Below are 19,872 nucleotides of genomic sequence, written 5' to 3'. Positions count from 1 at the left end.
GTGGAGTTTGGGGCTCACCTGCAGGGCGGCAGAACTCCTCGTGTGTTCCTTAGAAATAAAAGCCGGCAGCAACTCCCAGCTTCCAGAGAGAATGTAGGCCAACCTCTTTCTTGGGGCACTGGGTCAGGCAGGAACTTGGGGCACTGGGTCAGGCAGGAACTTGGGGCACTGGGTCAGGCAGGAAGCAGAGTATGGCCCCGGGCATCTCCGGAGCGACTCTGGCTGGAGATGTTTAATCATGTGACCCAGGACGTGGCGATGAGGAAGGGCAGGTGCCCGCGAGCGTGCCTGGTGGAAGGCCACCGCGGCAGAAGGCGGTTCAAGCGCCCCTCCTGTCCTCACAGCGGTGGTCACACGTCACCGGCCGGGCTCAGGCTGCGGAGACGGAGCAGGAACATCAAGCAGCCCACCCACGCGCGGTGAGCCCCAGAAAGGTCCGGGTTAGCGTGCAAGGATGCAGAGCCCGTGGAAATCGGTCTAGTTAGAGAAGCCCGCAGAGCAGTGCAGAAGTCAGGACTAGAAGCCTGTGATAAATTCCCAGGAGCACACAGGGGATGTCCCCGGCCGGGAGCAGCCTGTGAGGACGGTGGGATCCAGGTGCGTCCATGTAGTTCTACGGTTTTCAGGTTGTGGGGTGGGCGGCACCGCTTGTAACACATGCTTTTTATTTTTGCCCTTGAAGTGCAGAGATGAATGTCCCTCTGGGTGTCTCTGTGGATAGATCCTCTACCACGTAGGACCCCAGGAAGGAACAGAGGGCACAGTCAGGTATGCCTAGTTCGAGAAGGATTTAATAAAGGGGGTGATTATAACGGGGTGTAGGTTAGGGGAGTCATGCAGGGACCTGGAACTTGTACAGTCCAAACGGACAAGGGCAGGGACCAGTTCTAGGCATCTGGAAGGAGAGAGTCTTACAGGGAAGGTGCTTTGAGGGGCCTTGCTTGCTCAGGATACACTCACCTGCAGACATACAGGGAGAAAGCGGGAGAACAGCACCCTGACTCTCCTCTCTCCCCCTTGCTGGGCCTCCCACTGGCCACGCCCGCCAGGAAGCCAGAGGCCGGAGAGCACACTCGGGCGTGCACGCAAGTGAGGCCCCTGGGCACCGAGGAGGGTGGGGAAGGGTGGAGGGAGATCCGAGGGCCCACGGGAGGGGTTTGGCACACTCACTCGCCCTGGCCAGTCTCTAGCTGATGCTGGCTACAGCCCCGCCATCTACTGTGTCCACCAGTCCTTTAGGGCGAACGGGACAAGGCCCGGCATGTTTTCTTTATGTTCAGTGAAGATCTCGGGCTCAAACCATCCTGTGGGCTCCCTGACCCTGGTGGGCTGCCCCGGCCCACGAGTGAACCAGAACTCTCCTGCTCCTCTGGTCTGAGCCAGAACGAAACAAAGGCTGAGCAGCCTCCTTGGCCCCTTTCCCCAAGGCCCACACCCTCGCTTGGCCCTTGACATCCAGTGGTAGGACAAGCAGAACAGTCATTAACGGGAGGAGAGGGTTTCATTTCTTCCTAGAGGCTTGGAGCAGTTGGTCTTAGCCACCCACCATTCCTGGGGTGGGGAGCGTTCCCGGTGGGAGGCAGCCCCAGCCCAGCTGTCACATTCCAGATGCACCAGTGAGGATTTCTCCAGCGTGGCAAGTCCCGGAGAAGGGCTGTGTCATCCCCGAGAGTTCCGGAGATTGAGCTACTTTGATAAATTATAAAAGTAATACAGGCTCCTGGCAAAAACTCCAACATGAAAAATACAGAACGGCATACAACCAAAAATAAAATACTTTTGTCTCCCCCCCACCCCCCCACCCACGCCATGGGGGCGCACTTCCCACTCTCATGTCTTCATGTTAAAAACTGTACCGGATTCTTCTATTTCCTTCCATCATTTTATAGGCAATTCAAACACTCTTTAAAAAACGGAGGTGGGATCACATTGTGCTGTTTTGCACCTAGTTTTACTTTGTTTGGCTTTGTTGGCATCTGACCAACATCCAGGCTGTTAGTTAAAGTTATGGTCACTTTCTGAAGACGGGCCCGTCTCGCTGAGGCCCGGAGGCCCTCATTCCCCCAGAAACTCGTTCAGCAGCCCCTTTGTCCGTGAGCTGACTGCCCTGGGTCTCTGTTCTTTGGAACTAAAAACAGTCCAATTAACACCGATTTGTATGAGTCCGCCATCAGGCACGATCCATTTGCTTCCCTGTTGAGTTCACAAGCATTTCCATTTTCATTCCACAAATAGTTATTTATTGTTTGTGTTGGGCAACTAGGAAAGTCCAGTAGTGACCAGACAGGCAGAGATTCTCCACCCGCCCCCCCTTACCCCCGGCGCTTACAGCAGCGGAGGTGGGGGATAAATACGCTGCTATCTTCTTCATTCTTTCCGGATTGGTCAGAGAGAGCCAAGATTTCTTGCTGAGGACAGCATTCTACTTTCTTAGAACTCATATCTAAACACCAAAAGGGCCTCCACTTCTCCACTTGATTATTATTTTTCTATAATGATTTGATATTTGTCTATATTGCAAAATGATCACCATAAGGAGTCTGGTTAACATCCATTACATACAAGGTGACGTCTTTTTTCCTATGATGAGAACTTTTAAGATCTTCTTTCTTATCACCATCCAAATCTCTTTCTCTCATTTTATTGAATGTTTGCTATGGGTCAAGGGGTTCTGCCGGGCAAAGGGTCTACGCAGTTGAACAAAACATCGTCCCTGCTCTGGGCTCTGTCTGAGGTGGGAAACAGATGTGTGCAGGTGACTGATGCAGTGTGGCAAGTGCGTGGATGGGGAGGTGAATAGGGGAATATGGGAACCCAGATATTGGGTACTTTGTCCAGCCTGGACTGGGGAGGAAAATCGAGGAAGGCTTCCTGGTGGAGGTGGCTCTCTGAGTTTTATTGTAAAAACTGTACAGAAGAATTGGCTGCAAGGGGAGCCATGGAAGGAGCAGTCGTGGTAAAGGGGAGAGTAGGAGCGCAGGCCTTGATGTTGGAACACAAAACAGAAAGGGGCCAAGATGCGTCAGAGAGGCAGGCAGGGGCCAGACCATGGGGGACGCTACAGGTGGTGGTAAAGAGTTCACACTCTAACTTGCTGGCAGTGGGGGAGCTATTTGAAGGTTTTCTGCAAGACGATGTCATGTTACTGGGGCACGACCTAGCTGCCCAGTCTGTGTAGGACGCTGGGCTTGGCTCTGTCTACTCTGAAGCTAAGGCTTGGCTCAAGTTAGCAGTTGTGCCCATCGTCAGCGTCTTCATCTGTCTTTGCCCAGCTGAATCCTCACAGAGAAGCGCTAACAAGTGTCCAAGGTCAATCCTTCCTGGGAATAAGTTGCACAAATGAAACATTTAACTAATAGCCCCGAGTCGTTTTCTTGGACATTTTTCTTCATGAGGAATTTATAAAGGACACCAATATGACAAATAACCCTACAGCAACACCTCTTACGGAGTGTGCACCTTTTTATTCTTTCCTTTAGAAAGTATTTTTATTTGTTTACTTTTCAGAGAGAGAGAGAGAGAGAGAATGAGCATGAGCAGGGGGGAGCAACAGAGGAGAGGGAGAAGTAGGCTCTGGAGCCTGATGTGGGACTTGATCCCAGGACCCTGGCATCGTGGCCTGAGCTGAAGGCAGACGCTTAACTGACTGAGCCCCCCAGGCGCCCCACACCTTTTTATTCTGAAGTAAAAGTGGCCACTGTTGCAGGTTGTAGGAGTTGAGCTGCGCTGCCCTCTTTCCAGAAGGCTACCGGCAGGGATATGCCAGGATGCCCAGCGAAGAACGAGATCAAGCCTGCTAGAACAGAGAGGTTATTTAAAGCTTGACTTTAAAATAAACTTATTGACTTCAAGGAAGGGAGACATTTAAGGTGCTTCTTAAAGTGCCATCCTACTGCCTTTCCCTGTCAATCCAGGGTATTTGAAGAATGCTATTCCAGATGCACTATTTTCCATTTCAACATGGTACTCGAGTTTGATGACTGCTTATGATTTTTCTTTAAATATATGATTTTTTAAAAAAGGTTGGCCAAATTATTAAGCAGGATTTTGATTACATCGGGCACCCATCCCCTTATTTTTTTCGGGTGGTAATCTGTCAAGAAGAAACCATAATATAGCTTAGAAAAATTTGCTCTGCGGACAAAGCAGCCAGTAAGGAGGTGAATGTCTTGGCCTTTGATTGGAGATTCTCTGGACAGGCTCAGTCAGAGGGATTGTGAGTCCAAGATAGGGTTTGTCCCTGTCCCCCAGCACCTAACATATGTGGGGTTGGCCAGAAGGCCTGCAAAGGAGGCACCTGCTAGCTGACTTTCTCTTCTGTGAAAATAAAAAAGGAAAGAAGTGTCCCTGTCAAGCGGACACCCTCACTATGGATGATCAGTAAATACAGGCAGAAGGAGGGTTGGTTGTCCAGACAATAAGCAATTTAGGATCACAATCAGAATGTGATTGCTTTGAGGAAAGGCCAAGCAAATAATAGGAATAATGTTGCTTTAAGATTCTTTATAGCATCTCATTAATCTTTTTCTTAAATATAGGAAAGTATAAAGTAAAAAATAAGACTTTAGACACCCATACACATAAACAAACCGACAGAAAAATTAAAAAAAAGAAAACCCTCTAAGCAGATGGGATAGCATGTGCAAAGGTCCAGGGGTGGGGGCAGCACTGTGAGTATGACAGAAGGAAATGGAGGCTGGAGTCTGGCCCAAGATAAGGCTGGAGGGACAGGTAGATCAGACCATGGCAGCACCTTGTAGGCCACGGTAAGAAGTTTGGGCTTTATCTTGGAGCAGTGGCCAGCCTTTGAAAGGGAACAAAGCAGGATGTGTATACGTGTAAAATCATCAGATTTGCATTCCGAGAAGATGTCCCTGGCTACAGAATGAAGGATGAACTTGGGTGAAGTCGGGGGGTGGGGCATGAAAGGATTCATGAAGAGCCATCTCGAGACTTCTGGAAAATTCCAGGCTGAGGTGATGCTGGTGTGGTTCAGGAGGGTGGAGGATGGAGTATGTCACTTTATCTGTTCCTCGCTACTGAATTCTTTGGTTGGTCCCATTTGTTTTGTTTTGTGTGGTTTTGTTTTCTTCTCTAAGTCTGCAGTGCGCATTCTCACATATCTTGGTCACCTTTGGTCTGTGTCCTGAGCAGGGTAAATTCCTAGCTGGGGATCATGCCTGGTTTCCCAAATCCATGGCATGTGGGTAGCTGTTGTTCCGGGGCCATCCCAAAATGTTGCATCAACTCCCGTGCGCACCGTGAGGAGTGCCAGTGTCCACACGCCCCTGCTAGCATTTGCGCGTTCTGCTGAGCTGAAGGATAAAAAAAAAGGGACCTTCGGTTTAAAAATTGCCTTTTTAAGAAAATCACAAATGGGGGGTGCCTGGGTGGCTGAGTTGGTTGAGCGACTGCCTTCGGCTCAGGTCATGATCCTGGAGTCCCGGGATCGAGTCCCGCATCGGGCTCCCTGCTCAGCGGGGAGTCTGCTTCTCCCTCTGACCCTCCCCCCTCTCGTGCTCTCTCTCTCTCATTCTCTCTCTCTCAAATAAATAAATAAAATCTTTAAAAAAAAAGAAAATCACAAATGGGGTTGAACACGTTCATATGCTCATTGGATTGTCTGAATCCACTTTTCTGTGAAGTGTCCCATGCTTTGCCCATTTTTCAATCAGACTGACAAGGTTTTTTCTTGACATGCATGCATTCTTCATAATGAAATCAAGGATCTCTATTTCACACGTGCTTCAAATTTTACTCTGGTTTTATTTGTCCTTTTTTTGTAGTTATATGAAACTTGAATGTCTTCATGTAATGACATTAGCCAGCTTTCTTTCTGTATGTCTTTGGGCTTGGTGGGTGTTCTTTACTTCTAGAATGGCAGTCGACTCCCTGTGCTTTCTTTCAAGTCTGATGGGTTTGTTTGTTGATTTGTTCATTTAAAGCTTTGGCCAATGAGTTATTTATTTTGTTATAGGGGTACAGCAAGGATTCGGCTTTATTGTCTCCAAAGACTCTGTTCTCACTGCATCATTTGTTAAATAATTTCCAATTTCCTCATTAACTTGAAATACTGACTCTATTCTAAATTAAATTCTATGTGCAATTAAGCCTAATTATAGGCCCTTTATTCTGTTTTACTGGTCTATTTCTTCTTCAGTAAAAGCAGTTTTTTTTTTTATTCTTATAGCTTGATAATATATGTGAACATCAGTTCTTTTCATTCTCTGCGAGTCTGTTGTGCTATTTCAGAAATCACCTGAGTATTCTGCATGAGTATTTTTCTAGATAAATTTTACTTCCTATTAAGTTTCAAGATAGTCATTTTTATACTGTATTTGGAAACCCGTGACTATAGGTATTACTCTAAGGAGAAATAAAAATTGTCAGTTAAGGAGCAAGGTCTGTGTTTCCAATTACTTGTGTTTTCAAAGGTTTTCTTATGTGGGTTCTGTGTGATTCCTACCTAGTTTATCTTTGGGCCTTTTCTCCCTTTAGTTGCTATTGTACATGGGAGATTATCTTCCATTATGATTTATTATTATTATTTCCATGGGAAAGATATTAATTTTGATCTATCAGTTGTATAACTAGGTGCCTTAGCAAGTTCTACTTTTAAAAATTAATTCTTATTAAGATATAACTTATATACCACCAGATTCACCCCTTTAAAGCATATAATTAGTTCAGTACACTTTATTGTTCAAAACGACACCCTGTGCCCTTTGGTGGTCACTCTCCAGACCCTCCCCCAGCCAGCCCCGGGCAGCCCCTAACCTACTTTCTGCCCATTCTGGACATAAGATAATCAATCACCCTCACTATGAGGTCTTTTGTGTCTGGATTCTTTCATTTAGCCTCATGTTTGCAAGGCTCATCCATGGCGTAGTGCATGGCAGTCCTTCATTCTTTTTCATGGCTGTATAATGTTCTATTGTGTGGCTAGACCACTTTGTTTGTCCATCCATCAGCTGAGGACATTTGGATTGTTCTCACTTTTTGGCTATGAGCCGCTCTGAGCATTTACGTACAAGTTTTCGTGTAGACGTGTGCTTTCCTCTCTCTTGAGTATATACTTAGGGGCAGATTGCTGGGTCATGTGGTAACTCTCCATCTAACTCTCTGAGGAACCGCCAGACTGTTCTCCAAATGGCTGCGTCTCCTAAAGTGGGTTTGGTTCTCATTTCCCCAATGGCTGGTGATGTTGAACATCTTTTCATGGGCTCATTTGCTATTTATATACCTTCTTTGGAAAAATGTCTGTTCAGATCATTTGCCCAGTTTTTAAATGGGTTGTCATTTTATTATTAGGAGTTCTCTATATATTCTAGATAGGAGCCACTTGTCAGATATACGACTTACAACTGCGTATATATATGTGTGTCCCTAGCTGAGCAGATTAGAATCCACCCTGGAACTTTGCTGTTGAAATCATGGGGAGAGACCTTTCTTTTTCTTGCTGCCCACAAGCCGCCCACACATTCACTTTAAGCATGAATTCAACCAGAGCTCCTCGCTCTCACCTTTCCCGGCTGCGCGGAAAACGCGACCTGCAGCTGGAGAGAAAAGAGCCAATGTGGAGAGAGAAGCCGAGGTGAGTCGTGACAAGCTAGTCAGGACCGACCTGTGCTAAACTCTGGTTTCCAGCCACATGGAAAGCGAAGAGACACCTTGCGTTTCAAATACGCAGGTCAACAAAACATTTCCTTGTGCGTTTTCCCTTCACATAGCTTGAGTCGAGTGTTAGCTCTTAAAATCAAAAGTGCTGAGCAGTCTAGGAAATGTGAGCATGTCTGCTCTACTAAGGGCTATTTTGATTTTAAAAATTGAGGACCCATATTGGAATTTGTGAGGGACCTATTATGATATTCTTATGCTTTCTCTTCTTTGATCTGTTAATATCATGTATTGACAGATTTCCTCAGATCGAACTACGCTTTTAAGTCTAAGGATGGGTCCCCGTTGGTCATTGAGAAAACATATTTGTTGACTTTTAAAAAAGATTTCAGGTCAATATTCCTAAGTACAGCATCAATGGGGAGGGGTGTGAAAACCAGTGGGTCATGATCCACATCTAGTGGGCCGGCTAAGTTTGTTTGGCCCGTAAGAGTTTCAGAATTGGGGGAGGCAAACATACCAGCTGAGCTTTTCTTGAAGAGCCAGGCAGTTCGGTGGACCTGGGTTTCCATGTGGCAGACCACCTGGGGTGGAGGGCAGTCGGCTCTGCGCTCCCGGGCCAGGCTCTGCAGCCCCCCAGGGTCAGCGCTCAAAAGCCTGCATTCCCGTGGTCTTGGTCGGTCAAGGTCATGCATCTTAGTCACCCGCTTGGCCTGTGAGGTCCTCCAAATTTGCAACTCCTTGAATTTTCTTTTTTTTTTTTTTTTGGTGCCATTCTTTTCAGGTAGTCATGGCTCGGGAACGGAATGACATGTTTTTGGCAGGCTGGAAGAGCTCACCTATGAGAATTCCAGGCCTGGGTTTGGGTCAGTAGCACCTCTTTCATTTTTTCCTGAACTTGTTTCCCTCCCCGACTCATCTCGTCGCTGCTGTCTGAGAAGAGCTCGTGTCGGCCGCCTGCCTTCCTGTGGCTGGAGGGCACAGTGTGGGGAGACCACCCATCAGAAAGCACGTGGGCAGCCTTGCCTTTGATCCGAAATAGTTTCCTGGACCGCTCACTTCCCAAACACAGGGGTGTGCCTCTGTTTCCCGGGAGGTAGGAGACCCATCTCTGACCTTTGTGTCCTTCTCCCAGCTCAGCTCGGAGCTCTGGAGACTGATGTGACAGCCCCGAGCCATCCTCTCCTTTCCACTGGCTGCCCAGCTAGTGAGGGGCTGTGTCAGGGCTCCAACGGCACGTTTCCCCAGGCTGTGCAACGACGTGCTTTGGTCCACGTCCCTCCAAACGGGAGGATGTCAGTGCCAATTCTCAGGCTTCTCCCCACCCCACTTGGCTTCCTCTCTCTCTCCGTCTCACCGGCCTGGAGGCTGGGCAAGCAGAGCTGGGATGCACGTCACCCTGCTCGGGCACCTTCTATCTTTACTCTTTGTCGTCATTTTTGGAAGTGTGTGGTTTCCAAGGTTAAGGACATCTGAGTTTGTGGGAGCCAGTGGGAAGGCAACCGATGGTCATACACGCTTTTCACGGCAGGGACACCTCCCCCATGGGTCAGGATCCAGGGAAGGAAGGTGAGCGTCTGTGTGACCTGCAATCCCGTTATCCTACCACAAGCAGTTTGTTTCGATAAATACTCAGCGTTCTCAACAGATAATTTTGTGAAAAATGATTCAGTTGCATAGATTTACACTTTGTTGAGAAAGGACGTGTGAGTGTCTGAGGGTGGAGCAGAGAGGATGGAATCATGGATATTTATCAAATCAGATCAGACCTCACGCTTCTGTGTCCACCATCGCCAGAAAGTGCAGTTGGAGGCCAGAGTTCCAAGGAGCCGGGTGAACATGAGCTGTGGTTGAGCGGGACCGTGGTGGGCATCTATTGCTTTTGTCTGCTTAGTCCTTTCCTTTGTCCTCTGGTTACAGAGCAGGACCTCCCAGCCAAAAGGATGGGCATGTGACCTCAGCCAGAGAAACAAAGTCCTCCGATGGGGTTTTGCAGATGGGGACTGGGAGAGAGAGGCTTGCTTTTCTCAGTGTCAGAGTGACACTGTGAATGTGAAAGGTGACAAGTGAATGTGAAGGGAACGAAACCAACATAAGGAGCCTGAGAGAGAAAGAGAGAGAGAGAGTTAGTTCAGGGCCTGTCATCTCTGAGCTTGGCTGCCTTCCCACGATCTGGCTATGGACTTGATCAGACCAACTCCGCTGAGCTCCCTTGAATCAGGTTTGGAGAACCTGTGGAGCCCTGACTAATGGGCTCCCCCTCGGGGGCAGGTGTAAGAGGCTGCGTGAAATCACACAGCCGGAGGCTCCACACTTCCGGTTCCTGAGGAATTACAGCCGCTGGTTTGTCATGGAAGATATTAGAGCAGATTCTCTGTTAGAATTTCAGTGTGACTACTATTGCTTTAGTGAGCATGGTTTTTATTTTGGATATTGAATCAAAGAAGGGCCATGAAGGTCGGTGCCTGAGAGAACAAGGGGTCAGAAGAAGGAAGGATGCTTTCTGTGTTCCCTTGCAGGAAAGGGTCCCGGAGGACCTGGTGTGGCAGTGGGGTCAGGGGTCGGGGCCTGAGACTAGGAAGAGCCATGGAGGAACACATCCTTCTCTTCTGGGCCTCAGAGAGCGTGCCCTGTGTTACTGCCAAAAGATTTTGGACCCTCCAGGGCGACCACCTACCTGTCCTGGAACAGAAGGGCTTACAGAGATGTGGGATTTTCGCTACTAAACCCAGAAAGCCCAGGCGAACTGGGACAAGTTGTCTCTGGTTTGTTGCTTTGGGAAAAATGCGTAGTCAGGCTCTGTGACTGGAGGTCGGTCATGGCTGCTGTGCTGAGTTCTTGTTCTCTCTTCTGACCTAGCGGTAGAGAAACAGGATTTGAAATGTGCGATAACATCCCAGAACCCAAAGATCAAACGTTCACAATGTAAGTGGGTGAACAGAAGGCCTCTCAGGCCGCTTGGGGATGCAAAGCCTGGGAGATGTGCTCTCGCTCAGGAAGACAACACCCCCCGTGACAGACAGGAGGGGGCCCTCGAGCTGCAGGACGCCAAGAACAAGGGGAGGACACAGGCCCCGGGGCAGAGAGGACACTGGGTGCTTGGGCGGCTGGCTGGGGTGCTATTGCAAGTGGAGTCTGCATGGGAGGGCCTCCAGGCTGCGTAGACACTGCCTTCCAGCCACGAACTTAGGACAGCTTCAAGAGGCCTACCTTGCGCCATCTTGCATCTGTCCAGAAGTGGTTGCCTCTGCCATGCTAGAGCTTTAATCAGGACGAGCTTAGGTGTCACCACTGGGTTCCCTCATAGCTGGACCTTGTTTCATCATTTTTCTCTGACTCACCGGGAAGTTTCTGGAAATTGTTAAAGTCGTGTCTCTCTCTCCTCAACTCAGTTACAGACTTCATAAAAGTACAGGGTAGATCAAGAGGGGTAAAAAAGGTCTCTTAATTTCCACAAGTCCAGACATGATGCTAAAATTTAATTAATAATTTTTCGTTTTTTGAAATGCATATGTGCTTTTAAAACTGGGATTATACTATTTCATTTTGTAAGCTGATTTCTTTCTAAGCATAAGATGTGCACATAGACACACACAACGTTAGAAACACATCGTATACCCGAGCATCTTGCTTTTACTGGGTGCCATTTGTTCATATCATCATTATATCTTTGGGAAAGCTACCCGAGGTGGGGCACAGCATTGCTCCATGTGGATGCAAAATCATCTGGTTAGGCACCTCTCTTTTGGGGATTTTAACTCTTTCTAGTTTTTGATATTAAATGTTCCACACCGGCATGTATGGGCCATGCTGGTTCCATGGTTCCATGTATCCTAAACTGAATCTTTGCTTACTTCCCTATTATTTCCTTACACTAGATTTCTAGAGGTAGCTCAGGGAAGACACACATATTTATTTATTTATTTTTAAAAATTTTAAATTTTTTATTGTTATGTTAATCACCATACATGACATCATTAGTTTTGGATGTAGTGTTCCATGATTCATTGTGCATAACGCCCAGTGCTCCAGGCAGAACGTGCCCTCTTTAATACCCATCACCAGGCTAACCCATCCCCCCGCCCCCCTCCCCTCTAGAACCCTCAGTTTGTTTTTCAGAGTCCATCGTCTCTCAAGGTTCGTCTCCCCCTCCGACTTACTCCCCTTCATTCTTCCCCTCCTGCTATCTTCTTCTTCTTCTTTTTTTTTTTCTTAAAATATGTTGCATTATTTGTTTCAGAGGTACAGATCTGTGATTCAACAGTCTTGCACAATTCACAGCACTCACCATAGCACATACGCTCCCCAATGTCTATCATCCAGCCACCCCATCCCTCCCACCCACCACCACTCCAGCAACCCTCAGTTTGTTTCCTGAGATTAAGAATTCCTCATATCAGTGAGGTCATATGATACATGTCTTTATCTGATTGACTTATTTCACTCAGCATAACACCTTCCAGTTCCATCCACGTCGTTGCAAATGGCAAGATCTCATTCCTTTTGATGAGACACACATATTTAAACCTCTTATTACATACCGACAGCAATTGTTTTCCAGGAGGATTCAACCTATTTATGCTTTTGCCCTGAGCGAAGAATAATTTCCTTTTCACCTTTACTGATTGAACTCTCCAACTCTGGCCAGAGTTCTGTATTATTTTAAGAAAATATTTGCCAATTTGATGAATTAATAAAAGATATCTTGATTAGCATTTGTTTGATTAGTAGTGGGATTGATTTTTTAAAATGTATTTATTCTTACTCTTTTGTGAAAACTCTTATTTTTGTCCATTGTTTTTTCCTAAATAGCTGTGATTTTTTCTTAATTAGCTCATACGAATTATGAATATTAATCCTTTGCCATTTTATCACAAGTTTGCAATTCGCTGTCTTCTAATTAAATTCAGGAATTTTTTGTCCTACACTCAAACTGTTTTAAAGCCAGACTGACCCTTTTCTGTCATTTTGTCTCATTGAATTTATTCTTAGAAAGTTCTTATATTAAACTTTACTTATATAGTATTTTGGTGATTTTTTTGATTTCATTTTTTTAACATTTGACTCTGAAAAATCTTTTTTTTGTAATTTTGAAAAAAATTAAAAACAGAAAAAGTGCAGAAACTAAGTTAACAAATCCTCGTATAACTTGCTAGTGGCATTTAACAGATGCCATCATTTTGACACATTTTTCTCCCAATATTTACGAGGGCAGAAATCAAATGTCCCTGAAATCCGCTTTCTGTTCTTCCTTGGTCCCAGCCCTCCCTGTGCCTCCTCAGAACACACCCATCACGAAATCTGTGGATGCCCCCAGGCCCGTGTTTCTATGCTTTTGTGCTACCCTGAAAACAGTATAGAGTATTATTTCATGTATTAAAAAAAAAAAGTGAAGAAATCCTATCATATTGATATGTTCTGCAGCTTTTTTTTTTTTTAAACTCAGGATTGTGTTTTTTGAGATTCATCCACTTGGATGCTTGGATCTAGCATATCGAACTGCGGTGTGATCCATCGTCCAGCGCGTGAACCTATCCTATCCGCTAATCTGTTCCCCCAGGGCACCGCCTGGGCACGTCCAGCCGCTTCCCTCCAGCCCACCCTGCACAAAAGTGGGGATTCCGAAAGGCTGTCTTCCAAGGTAGGGTCTCTGAGACGGAGACAAGTGGGCCGCAGGGACCTGGGGAGTGTTCTTGGGTGGGCACGGGTGGCAGAGAAGGGAAGGGGACACAGGTGGACAGGGGAAATCGGGTCGTGATTCAGTCTCAGGAAGTCCCCGCCAGCCCCATGGTGACTTCCAAAACGGGGAGGACCACCCCGTCCCTACCAAGTTGCCGTGAGTTGGGCTGGGCTTCGGGTCCTTCCATCCTGAAGGGGGATCTGGGCAGCACATCTCAGCATCCACTGCTCTTGTCTCGTTACTTCCCCGCCTAGAGAATCAGGCATTCTCTGCAACGCTTGGAAGGCTGAGATCTCCAAGGGCAACAGAGCCACGGAGGACCCTCTCCTCTAGCCCCTCCCGATCCAGGCACAGGATGTTTGCTAAGTCTACAGCAGATCCCATCCGCTTACATTTAGGAGTGCTTTTTCCTCACAGGTTCAACCCCATTTGGTCCTATCTGTACTCTGTGTTGCAAAAAAAAAAAAAAAAAAAAAAAAAAAAATTGTGTGACGTTACTGGCATGTAGATTAACCGACTCATTTGTTCATTCACGAATATTTATTGAATGCCCACAGTGTGCCCAGGGCATGGTTCCAGAGGTTGGAGATACAGTGTTCAGATATTCCATTAGAGGGAAAGGCAGACAGCAAAGTAACCCACAAATGCATAATATAATGATAGATAGGAATACATTAAGTGGAAAAAAATCAGGTCAAGTTAAAGGGATAGAGGGGGGAAAGAAGGCATACCTTAGTTTAAACAGGGACCTTGGAAGGCTTTTCTGATAAAGTGACATTTAAGCAGAGACCAGAAGGAAATGAAGGAGTGGTAAATATGAGTATATGAGAAGAGTGTTCCAGGCAGAGGTACAGCACATGCAAAGGTCCTGTGGCAGAGGGAAGCTTGACATGTTCAAGACCCATCCAAAAGGTCAGTGTGGCTAGACTGGGGTGAGGGAGGGAGGCATAGCAGATGCTTACAGAGGTAGCCAGGTCACACCAGGCAAGGCCGTGTAGACCATCCTAAGGAGTTTTCTCTTTTACCCTGATTATGATGAGAGCCACTGTAGCGTTTGAGGGGGCAAGTGAGATGACCTGACTTAGGATTTTAAAGGAGCACTCTAGCATCTCTGTGAGGGATGGACATTCAGGGGACAGGCATGGAGGCAGGGAGAGTTCCTGCAGGAGTCCAGGAAGACAGGGCTCCCTCTGGGAGACTGGACGTGCAGTATCCAGAGGGAGTATGGTGGACAAGGTCCACTAGGGAGTGAGTATCGGTGGGGAAGAGGTCCCAGGACGGGAGTCCCATGGCTCTCCAGCGGGTGGAGGTCAGAGAGCAGGTGAGGCCAGCTGAGGGCTGTACTTGAAGAAAGAGCCCTCCCCTCAGCAGAGCCCTGGAGGACTCTTGTCGAGAGGTGGGCTCCAAGGCGGTTCCCTGAGCCAGCAGTGCCCGCCTCTGGATCTGGAGCCCTGCCGCGGGGCGTGGACACCCCCGAGCATTCCCCTGGAGGCTGCCCACCACCGTGAGCTCCTTCGGCTCCGTTACCTGGTCATGCTGCTCTTTAGATCCCTCGTGGCTCGAGGCCCAGCTTCCTGAACTCTGTGGATTCTCATGTTACGTGAGACGTGAAACGTCCTTTCCCTAAATACAATTTTTGACTTTATTAAAACTCCGTCTAATCCGTTTTTTTGGCCGAGGACATGCCGGGCTGTATTTATTGGCAATACTATTATCTACTTAAGCAAGGAGAAAAGAAACCAGAGCTATTTAACGAGGTCCAAAGCCAAGGCAGCCCCTGGAGTTCCCTTTGGTCTCTGCCTTTTCAAGTTACAATGGAAACTCTTACTGAGGGTTAAGGGAAATCGGAGGCAGGGCTGCCTTTGCGGCAAAGAATGACCACCCATCCCTCTGGGGCACTTTGATCAGCCTCGCTCCTGCTGAAGCTGAAGGCAGAGGTTAAGTTGGCCCCGGCAGTATCTGGGAGAGATTGTTTCTTGCTGTTTGGTAGACATAAGTAGCCTCTGGGGCCAAGAGTCACAGGTCCCCAGATCCCCACTCCTTCAAGCCTTCTTTGCAAAGAAGAACGCCCTCAGGCTCAGTGCGCTCTGGCGGGTCGGACTCCACTGAACGCCAGGTTACGTGAGGCCGAGACGCAGCACCAGGACGGGGAAAACGACTTGGGGAAAACGACTGAAAGCCTCTCTTTCCACACACATTCCTTCATATTTTCATAAAACTCACCGAAGTGCTCTCCTACCCTCGCCTCAGTTCACTTGAGCTGCCCCCTTCCCAGGTAGTTTAGGAAATATCCATGTCCACTTAAGACAAAACTGCATTCATGTCTGCCTGCTTGGAGAGTGGCGTATTTCGAGAGAAGGGATGATTTCTTGTTGTGGAAGCACCTTGGTGAGGTGAAGTGGAGAAGCACAAAGCCGCCCGAACACAGCCTGGCTGGCGGGATGAGCGGAAGGGACCCCTGAATTGCTCCATGTGACCCTGTGGGAGAAATGTGGGCTTCCTAAGACAGCCCCGGAAAGCCAGGTAGCCAAGGGGGCTTATGAGTGCCTGCCGGGTTCCTTTGTTTGTCTTTTTCTGCTTGCAAGAGCCCCTGGCACGTAGTAGGTGCTCAATAAAATGTTTGTAGGATCAGTGGAGTGGGAGAGGGATGTGAGGAGCTGCTGAGGAGTGTCCAGGCTGATTTCTCACAGTTGAGGGTCCGGGAGCTCACACCATTCTTGAGGACATCAGAGGAACGTGGGACCCGGAGAGGTTGGAATTGGAAACCTCAGGCTTCCACCCATTTCACTGATGGGAAAGCTGAGCCAGAGATGTTAACTGATCTGTCTAAAGTGAAGAAGTCCGAGTACGAGCAATAGGGCTTGACCCGCGAGGCCCTGACCTGAGTTTTGGCCTGCTGCTTTGTTACATGGGTGGTCGCCTTTGTCTGCCCCTTCCTGGGCTCTGAGCACTTCTTTTTGGGTTATGGTCTCACTGTATTGAAGAGTAAAAGGACACGGAGCGGATGTGGTGGGTCCCTAAATGACTACTTATTGAATTATTGTTCTCTAGGGAGAAGCTGGAGCTCATCGTGGAAGTGGGGGGTCTTGAGGAGAAAAGCCCTGGGTTGGGAAGCAGGGCACCTGGCCTGGTGTCTGAGCTACGCCCTGCCTCACCACTCGGCCCGGGCACGTCACTTCCTCTTTGTAGATCTGTGACCTTGTGGTCCATCGTAAGAGATCTGTTTGGTCTTCGTGCACTGTTCCTGGCTCACAGGTCCCCAAACCCTTGGAGTTCCCTGAGCGCTAGGAGCAATGGTCACATCCTCTGTCCTGATGTCTGTCTCACCAGGAGACAGGAGTCAGGGGGTCCCTCGAGAAGTGCATTCACGGTGGCAGTGGATAAGAAGTAGAAGGAGCCCGAGGTGGCTGTGATGAAGACGTTGATTTGGTTGCTCAGAGTTACGATCCGACTGTGTAAGGAAGGAGAGGCAGGGATGCTGATTTGCACGGCTGTCCCATCTGTCTCTAGCCGGGGGCAGAGACAGCAACCACTCTGATGGGAAGGGGCAGAGACAGCAACCACTCTGATGGGCACTGGTTGGGGTCTGGGTTCCTGCCCAGGGAGCCGGGTAAGTGGCTGAGGATGGGGTTCCCGCAGGCTGAGGAAGACGCTGACTGGAGAGAGAGCCCGCGTGCAGACACCCGGCCCCCCGGCCCCCCGGCCCCCCGCCGGAGGGGACGACTGAGGCATGTTTCTGCACCAGCTTCCCGAGCGTCCCCTGCTGGACCCAGCCCCAGCCACTCTCGGTGAGCTGGCTTGAGAAAGCACCTTTGACAGGCTGCCGCCCATGGCTGTCTCGCTCCCCACCGCCCTCTCTTCACCCCCCCGGGGGAAACCCCGCGCCGCAGGCCTTGCCGGGGGACCCGCTGCTGGTGGAAGCCAGACAAGACAGATGCTGCGTGAAAGAGTAACCCCGCAGAGCTGGATGACCGGGGGACATTCAGAAGACACCTGGGAAGCCTGATGCCCCAGCAGACCCTTCTCTCACTCCACATCAGCATCCAAAAAGATTTGCTGTGACCTGCTCCTTTGTGGAAGGCTCCGGAATAGCTGTCCTTTGTGTGCCCACGTGCACCTGTCTTTCCATTTGCAAGTAACCAAAAGCATCCTCTCGTGCCGTGGGAAGTACCTGCCGGGCTCCTGAAGCATCCACTGGAAGAAGCCATCCAGCGCGTTCCTCTTACGTCGGGAACGGAAGCCATCCACCGCGAGCTCAGAATCCCCTCCATCCGCCCGTCTCCCCACCCTCCTGCCTGCCCCCAGGAGAGCCCCCTCCCCAGTGCCCGCCCTGCAGGACCCCACCCTCCACTCTTCCTCCCCCCACTCCTCTGTTCCTTTCCACTCGGGCTAATGCTGTTACCTCTGCAGCTGCTCCCTAGAAATTCCTGCTCCGGGCGTGCTGGTCACTCCCTTGGCCAGTCCTCGTCAGGGGCTTGTAACTGCTTCGTCTTTGATTTGCTTTATCAGAAGTGTGGTCCAGCTCCCGGCCCTGCGCTTTCTAAAGCCCCAATAACACTTATGTGAGTCAGAGACTTTACCAAGGTTTTGGGGATAAGGGATGGTGATTCGAAAACACTCCTGAGAGGCAGTAACTGCCTCACCCCAACCTCGGGCCTTCTTTAGATTCCATTTTTAGATTTTTTTCCCCCTAGATTCTGGATCGCCATCTCATAGCTGGGATCCAGTCTGGGTGGGAGACGTTTCTCTCATCTTCTCTCTTCTCCAGGGCTTGGGGGTCCTTGAGCCCGTTTCTGTTGTCGGTTGAGGGAACAATTCCAAATTCCCGATGGTGGGAGACAGCTTGTCTTCTCCCCAGGCTCACCTTCCACGGCAGAAGAAGACCCGTCAGAGTGTTTTCATAAACAACAGAATCACCTGCTCCCTCACAAATGAAAATGGCTCAGGTTGCCTCCAGGGTATGAAGCAAACGGTTCCTTCCCTCCGACGAGTGGTCTTGCTGTCCCCGGTCACCCACTCCAGGAGAGACATTGTGCTTCCCATTCTGCTTTTTTTTTTTTCTATTTCTTTTCTTTTCTTTTTTACTGTGAAGGTGAAGTGGGGCTGATCCATGGGTATCACAGGGGATGCTTCTGAGAATGCTGGTGCACGTGGTTTCCGTCTCACAAAATACGGCTCTGCGTTCATGTTCACGCACTTAACATTTCCTGAGCGTGTCCTCCGTGCCAAGGACATTGACACGTGCTGGGGGTACATCTGTGGAAAGATGCCATCCCCATCCTTCAGAGCACACACATGGAAAACGAGAGACCCACACAGTAGTTATGACTGCTGAGCCGGATGTCCACGCAGAGTTCATCTGCAGGCAGGAGACCCGGGTTTGAGACCTCGGTCCCCTTGTCCCTAATGTGGACACCCGGCAGAAGTCCCGCAAGACTGGGGCGGGTCCTCGCAGGAGAGGCAAACACTGACACTCGACAGCCGGCAGGGTGGGACTTGGGACCCAGGTGTACCAACGGCCGGCTGAATGAATGTCTCTTTCATTGGGCCATGTGGCCTCTCACCAGTGAGATGGTCCAGAGAATTCCAAAAGTAGAGGAAAAAAAATCATTGCAGACTTGAGCTTCCTCTATTCTTGGAAGGCTTATATATGATACATTTAAAAGCACCCATTTTCACGAGCATTATTTTTCATGACTATCGCTCTGATGAATAAACCAGAGATTTGGAGAGAAACATTTTTCCACTAACTGGGGAATTCATCAGAGCAAGGAGGCTGGTGGTCTCTTTGGGCCGGCACACTGTGGGATGCGGCAGCGAACAGAAGCCCTTTGGAAGGATGATTTTTGTCCCATAGCAGATTTCCTTATCTATTTGCCTAATTCTTCAAGCAAATGGATAATTTATTGAACAGTCTGAACTTGTTGTAGAGATAAATTTTCTTAAGCCTCCACCCTTTGCCTGTGACTGTTCTATGACAAACCTCCCTTTCCCCTCTTGGTGGCATCTCACAACGCAGATCTGAAGCCTTGGTTTAAAACTTTGGGATGATGGTGGGTTCAGTGCTCACTGGGCCCATGTCCAGCCCCTGGCTTCAGCCCGAGGGACCTGGAGTGGATGGGTCTGAGCCGGCCTTCTGCACCCCTCGTCTGCCTCCCGGGGGTCACTCTCTCCTCCGGCGTGTTGGGGGTTGATGCTGCTACGGTCCTTCCTCTGTTGGTGGTTGTTACTTTCCATCATGGCCGTGTGGGTAGCCGGTGCTCAGCTGGTGCCCCTTGGTGGGGTCCACGTGTGAGTCCTGTGGAAGGCCCTCTGGGATGGGGCCTCTGCCCTGCACACTCCCCGGATGTAGGAGGCCCATTCTTGCCTGGTGTGACCTCTTGTTATCCCCAGGAGCTTCCACTTTGACGGTGTATTCCAGAGCCTCCATTGGGGAGGTTCCCTCACCTGCTGGCCATCCCTTTTGAGGGGCATGCCGGCAAGAAGGCTCAGTCCTGGCTACTGTTGTCGTGTTCACCACTGTGTGGCAAGCTCACACAGCCTTGCCTCCCCAAATTGGGGAATTCAAACTGCCA

This window comes from Zalophus californianus, chromosome 6, assembly GCF_009762305.2.
Source record: "Zalophus californianus isolate mZalCal1 chromosome 6, mZalCal1.pri.v2, whole genome shotgun sequence".
Lineage (NCBI taxonomy): Eukaryota > Metazoa > Chordata > Mammalia > Carnivora > Otariidae > Zalophus > Zalophus californianus.
Note: the sequence above shows the minus strand (reverse complement) of the source record.